Source organism: Triticum aestivum, chromosome 4A (assembly GCF_018294505.1).
Source record: "Triticum aestivum cultivar Chinese Spring chromosome 4A, IWGSC CS RefSeq v2.1, whole genome shotgun sequence".
Lineage (NCBI taxonomy): Eukaryota > Viridiplantae > Streptophyta > Magnoliopsida > Poales > Poaceae > Triticum > Triticum aestivum.
Genome location: NC_057803.1, coordinates 644975030 through 644981975, shown reverse-complemented (window position 1 = coordinate 644981975; position 6946 = coordinate 644975030). Strand labels below are relative to the sequence as shown.

Sequence of the window (6946 nt, the reverse complement as noted above, 5' to 3'; positions counted from 1 at the left end):
GAAGAGAGCGGCGGCACTAGGGCGGCTCGAGGCGTGCCGGCCATGGCGGCGCGGCGGCTGCGCTCGCCGGAGGAGCGTGCAGCAGGATGAATCCCGCGCGCTCCCCGGTCGAATGTTGCCCTGGCATCCGTGCAGATGGCACATCAAGGAGGGAGGAGGGACGCCGGCCACCGCGGCATGAGGAGCAACGGCGACTTGCTCGGCGTCGGCGAAGATAAGGGCGCGTCCATTCGGGCGGAGGCGACGGCGGCTCAACTGCGTTCCGCACGTCGTCCCGAGGACGGAGGCATCGCGGCGTCTTCGCCCTCGCGCAACGGTGGGCGCTGCGCGGGGCCCGAAGGGAACAGGCGAGTACGCGGCGCATTAGGTGAGGATTTCATCTCTTCTCCCCAAAAATCGTATTCATCAGGCTTAATTGGTGAAAAAACATGCCTAATTGAAAAATTAGGGCTCTACCGAAATTGGGAATTTTTTCTAGGGTTCTTGATGTGGGGATTCCACTGTTTGTACAGTGTTCAGACCTCTGCCTTCTAATGTGCTTAGCAAAAAAAAATAAACCAGTACTTAAACATGATTGATTCTTATCAACCGTGACAGAACCATGAGCATTAACGGTATCACATAATTATTTGCAGATGGCAATTGGCATGAACAGCAAACAGTAGCATGAGCATCAGGCTAAAACTTTAAATCTCTATCATAAAAAAACCCTAATCCTGACTTGATCTAAACTTGATGTTGATCTACAGATCAATAATATAGGGACCTAATGCAATCAGAATTGGCGACTGATACCATTGTTGGAATAATTATGCATCTTTGGGATGCCATTAGCAGGAACAGGTTGCATCTAGATCACCTAAAACATGAACAGAGAAGGTTTAGGGGATCATTACGTGTCACGGCAGTGGACATGATCGCCTGCTTGGTGCAGGCTTGATGTAGGGGTGATGTAGTCGAGGTGGAAGTCCTCCTCGATGTCCTGATGCCCTCAAGACGCCACCGGCACTGCCCGGGGACGGCAGCGGCGGCTGGAGTAGGTCTTCCCGTCGCTGTAGCGCTCCCCCTGATCGGATGGGGTGAGAGAATATTGGGAGGGGAGTGAAACCGTATGTGAATTGTGATCGCAGGCTGCCAACCCTCTCCCGTTCCCTTTTATGTAGCGCTGGCGACAGGGGACCTAAACCATCAGTTGGTTTGGGTGCCCCCGATCAGGGCGCCTTAGTTGGGATAAAACCTCACGTACGTTGGTGCGTGGGGCCTTTTCATTAACGTTATCTTTTCCTTTTTTTTGTTAAACTAATAGATCTAACTGGCCTGTTTAAGCCGTCAGATCAAAACCAACAATTTGAACACCCCCATGTATACACCATATATGTATTTAGTATAAGCATGTGCACGCGGGGCCCATGTTGGGGAAATGGGCAGATATTTTCAATCACATATATTTTCAGAAAATATTTTAACCGGCATGTTGTGTATGCAACATATGTATTTAGCATAAATCAAGTTCTGTTTCATTGGGGGAGAGGAAATATATTTCAACCGATAGGTTACAAAACATAAAATAATGAGTTAATTGTAGAAAACCACTACATTGAAGGTGCCATTTGCAGAAAACTACTACATTGAAAGCAAGTTCATTTTTTGGGGTTGTTCTTGACTGTGGTATGGATATGAGAATTGGGATGCTTATTTTTGTCGTTTAGTACTTCCGTTATAGCTTTCCAAAGATTCAGGGTCCAGTTGAATCTCTTACGGCCTGGCAATTTTTTTGTCCATTTTGCAGGTATCGGCTAAGAAGCAAGCTTGAGATAGATAATGTAAGCGAGGAGTTTTTTGTGCTGGCAAGGATTTGGAAGCGATGTGGCACATGCTGGACCTTCCACTCAAGAACCCGAAGCTCAATCCATTGGATGGGGACAAGGTAGTGACCATGCTGCTGAGTCATCTGCACAAGGGAACGGTCATGGTTGGCAGTGGCTCAAAGATCCTCGGCTTGACATTCTTGGCTACAGGGGAATCTTTCCAGCTGATACAATACGTAGGTCATTTGTTCTTTGTGCTTTCTAAAATTACATTTGATATGGTGCTCAATATCTACCGATGGTCATTTGAACATGTAAGTAACTCTTGTTTTTGCCTGCAGCACCACTTGTTGAGGCTGACAAAGAAGCAGATGAACGCCATTATTTGCTTTGGCGTATAGAGAACGGGGTTCCAGAGGGCTCAACTGAGATACCAAAAGGTAGGATTAATTTCCAGTTGATCTGTTAAGTCACTGAAATATTGGCATACTTTGAGATTTGTATAGCTATTTGATGTTCCTTGGTTAAGGACATAATGTCGATTCTGGAATGATTTGTTCAGTGTTATGTTGAAGAGTCTGGCCATTTAAGCTGGTACCCAGCAATGCAATGCAATGGTACAGGAAGAACTGTGCTACACCCTGTTAACAATAGTAGAACTATTGATGAAAACATCTGTGTGTACTGAAGCAATTTTAAGGAATTAGATTGCGTACCCATGGTTTGTCAGGTCATTCTGGTTGGTTTGTGGTGGTGATGGATATTATACAATGGCATATATTATCTACAAGGAAGAGCTTAGAAGCCTACAGTACTGTAAATAGTATAGGCGGTTTCATTTCTGTCTTAAAGAGTTAAGATAGTAGTGCTGGGAGCCCAAAATGTTTGGTTGATTCGTGCTAGTGAATCGTTCAGTAGGGTGCCTTTAGGGATATTGCTTAGAAGCATAGTCTCTCGTCTCTTGTAGCACATGGGCAAGTTGGTAGAGAACTCTGTCTATGCTTAACTAACATCTTTTCTCCTGCCCTTTCTTGCTTTCCTAATTTTATCATTTTTGGCTGTTACACTATGTTTCCTTATATTTCCATGTTAGACATTAGTACAATGCTTGTTCTTTCCTCTTTTGCTAAAACTATCTTCTCTTGTATCAGGTGAAGCAATTCCACTCGAGTACAATCTTGCAGGCCTGAATGCTATTTCATTTGACAAGGGGTGCTATATTGGTCAGGAGCTGATCGCACGCACACACCACCGTGGTGTCATCCGGAAGCGCCTGATACCCTTGAAGTTTGTAGATGAAAATGACAAAGATATTAATTCTGTGCTAAATTATGCAATCTAGTCTATGTCAACCGGATATTGATTCTGCAACCTCTGTTATCAGAACTCGAGCAGGCTGTTGCTCCTGGCTCAGATGTCTTGGACGATGCCTCTGGTAAGAAAGTGGGTACGGTAAGCACTGCTCTCGGCAGCCGTGGGATGGGTCTGTTGCGGCTCGAAGCAGCACTGAAGGAAAACGCTATCCTTACCATCAGTGACAACCAAGATGTGAGGGTCAAGGCGATTAAGCCAGATTGGTGGCCGGCTGAGTGGACAGAGGTCTTAGGACAGCAGAGCGCAGTCGCTTGATCTTTTGAAGTTCCAGTACCTGACCAAAACTTCGCGTGAAATGAAGTAATGAAGTTTTTCGTAGTTCATAGTTCATAGTGGCAAATCTGAAGGATCTGGGCGCCAATTCTTTCATAGAGGCGCTGTGAGCAGGGGTGGAGTTTCAGACAGTTTAGCAAACGTTAGTAGGTTACCTGACCGTGGTCTGTGGTCTCTCAGTTCCAGGACCTAGAGTTTCTTGGTCTATTGTCTATCAATTTCTGCACCTAGTTTCTTCCTTACTGTACTTCCTTGTGTCAATGATAGATCAAGAATAAGCTACTGTGTACAAAGCATACACTAAAAATAAGTCCCCTGTTTTAGGGTTTGCCAGTACCCAAATGTTTTCTTTCGAATGTTTCTGAGACGGATGATCTAATTTTGCAGACATTTTAACCCGTCAGTAAATCTTGTTCAAAGCTGTTAATTTGTCTTCGGAAAAAAGAAATATCTTGTTGTGCTGTGGTCGCCTCTGTTTTGTTTCGAGCGCCTTTTTCTGTCTGAGTTTGTTTGAAGCTCCTAGTTGGTCGCAGCTCAAAAGATATGCCTTCTACAATGGGAGATACTGAACTGTAGTAGATAGTAATCATGGTTACATAATTCAGCCTATTGCGAGAGAATGAGTTAAACTCTGTGAATCTTCTAAGTTGCTTCGTCTGCTTCCATCAGCATTGAAGCAATACACCTCCAGCCGGAAATCACACTGATCCTGTTACCTCGTGTGTAGAAATCTAGACAGGTGTAGTCAAAAATCCTGATGCTTCCTAGTCCTAGGATGTTAGTGGGTTTTAGTGGCATTTGCAAGTGCAATTCCAGTTCCAACTAAGTGTAGAACTTTTGTACGTTACGTTTGTGGTATCATTGGTATGAACCAAGCGAAGACCGAGCTCTACTCCTTGCCCGCACAGATGGCTTCTTCACAAACTATGTATGAGCATGTTTCACCTAGCAACGGCCGAGCTCCACTCCTTGCCCGCACAAGTTGCAAGAGCATGTTCTATCTCTCGTCTCACCCTTAAATTATAGCCATTACATTAATGTCAGAAATGTATGGTGCAACAACCATGATATTGATGATTTTGAGCTATTCAACATTGTCATAGAGAGCACATGTGTTATCACTTACCACTTCCTGATAGAAGTTCTGATAAGTCAATTCAAGCTCATGATGTCTCCGGTAAGAAAGTTGGTATGGTAAGTACTGCTCTCTGGAGCTGTGGAATGGGCATCTTGTGGCTCGAAGCAGAACTGAAGCAAAACGCAACCCTCGCTATGAGCGACAACGGAAATGTGATCTAGCTGAGTGGACACACGTTTCAGGACAGCAGAGCGCAGTCGCTTGATCCTTGCAAGTATGTTCCAGTACCTGACCAAAACTTCCACATTAGTGAAGTGATAGAATTCTTCGGAGTTCATAGAGGCAGACCTAAAGGATTTGTGCGCCAAGTCTTTCAGAGAGGCACCGTTAGGGAGCCTGACCTATTTTGTTTCATCAAGATTAACCACAGTGAACCTGACCGTGTCCTGCGGTCTATCAGTTTTTGGACCTAATTAGTTTTTTACTCTACTCCCTTGTATCAGTGATAGATCAAGAACTCAAATAAGTATCCCATTTTTGGGGTTTGCCACTTTCAAAATGTTCTCTTTCGGGCGTTTCTTGAACGGAAGCTCTAATGTTCACTAGTAGAAAAATACCTAATAGTCCCGGTTCGTAAGGGCCTTTAGTCCCGGTTCATGAACCGGGACTAATGGGTCGTTACTAATACCTCCATCCATTAGTCCCGGTTCAAACACGAACGGGAACCAATGTGCCTCCACGTGGCCCTGTGCGCCGAGCCCAGTCAGGGGGCCTTTGGTCCCGGTTGGTGGCTCCAACCGGGACCAAAAGTCCATGTTTTTTTTTTACGAAAGTGGCTGCTTTAGGGGTTTTGGGGGTTATTTTTAGGTTGTTATTAGCTAGCTAATAGAGAGAAGTGTCCTCTCTTATATCTTCGTCATTGGTTTATCAACGCTGCTGCTATGTTCATTTCACCCGCTGATATAACATGCTCATGCATGCATGCTCACATCATACATCATCATATATAATAATAAGTCCTACTAATCATGCATCATCATACAACTTATACTCGTTATTAATAATAAGTCATGCGATCATCATCCTCATAGTCATCGAACCCAACCCTACATAATTGTTCTTAGCACATGATCATCAGTATCAGGTAGGACCTAAACACCCTTAAGGTAAAATAGCATAAAACAATATAGACCCTGACTCTCCATTATGAAGAATGGCGATCATCCTGTCTCCAATTCTTGCCCTTCGCTGCTTATTGCTTCCAAGAAGCTCCTTACGACTGTCCATACATTTTTTCCATTCTTTGATTGTTATGTCTCCACTTCTTTTAGAAATCCGATATGGACAGTTGAGATTCGTAGGACGACCTGGTTGTATGTTCAAAAAATGAAGGCTACCATGCGTATATATCAGATGAGGCACACAATCATTCGGGATTATCTATTGAAAAACATAGTAATAACGTCGTAGTTAGCAATGATGTACTAATTTTAGAAGTGTGCAAAAAGATGCACGGATGTTGTAATAGTAAAAAATAATCTTACCAGGGTATCTCCATGGTAGTTGCCGTAGTTCAACACGTGCATTAGTGGCACGTATTGACCATAATGTTGAGGAGTTTGATTGTAGATATTGTAATTCTCAAGATCAGTACAAAATCCGACCAGATGATTTTTCTCCTGATAAGTTAATTCGGAGCCTTCGGTGTAGTAGGTTCTGTCTACCATCTTCCGCACATTCTTTGAAGAATGAAAATAAGCTGTCAATGGAGATAAGTTGTCAACTATATATTTTGAAATAAACAATATAAATTACTTAATAACTATGTTAAGCTCACATGAGGGAAGAATTGGAGGTGTATCCACAAGGACCCAAATTGAAGGTCTCTCTTGCTCGATTGTAGGATCACCAAGATCCATGGTGACAAGCATACCCTCATCAAGACCATACATCTTGCAAAGTGCTTCCTATTTTTTGTAACCAAAATGGGTTACACTCTGAGCATTGTACAACTTTACTTGAAAATCCACACCATGATGCGTATTTAGGATAATTTTTTTGGTTTCGGAACTTTCATGGTCTTCAAAACCCATCCTCTCCAAGACATAGCGTCTTGCAGAGCATGGGATAAGCTAGTCGAATTGGAAAAGATGAAAAATACACGCTAAAATAGTTGAAGTCGTGCTTAATTACAAAAAAAAACTATTGTCGTCGTTGCGTACCGTATGAACATCGCAGGTCTCCACGAGCTTAATGCTGAAGCGCCGATCTTCGTCCAGCTCAATGAACCTGTCGCAGATACCTCGGTCGCCGTGGCACCAGTCGCACTCCCCCGGGCGGTTTTCGTTGTCCGATGAGTACGACATTTCCGGCCTACGTTCATAATTCAAATATTAAACTAGATCATTATTAT

General features: G+C 43.7%; 1 pseudogene; it reads left to right on the top strand.

The window, feature by feature from the left end:
• Nucleotides 1–135: 135 nt before the first annotated feature.
• Nucleotides 136–3465, top strand: LOC123084177 (putative transferase At4g12130, mitochondrial; annotated as a pseudogene).
• The last annotated feature ends 3481 nt before the right edge of the window (nucleotides 3466–6946 follow it).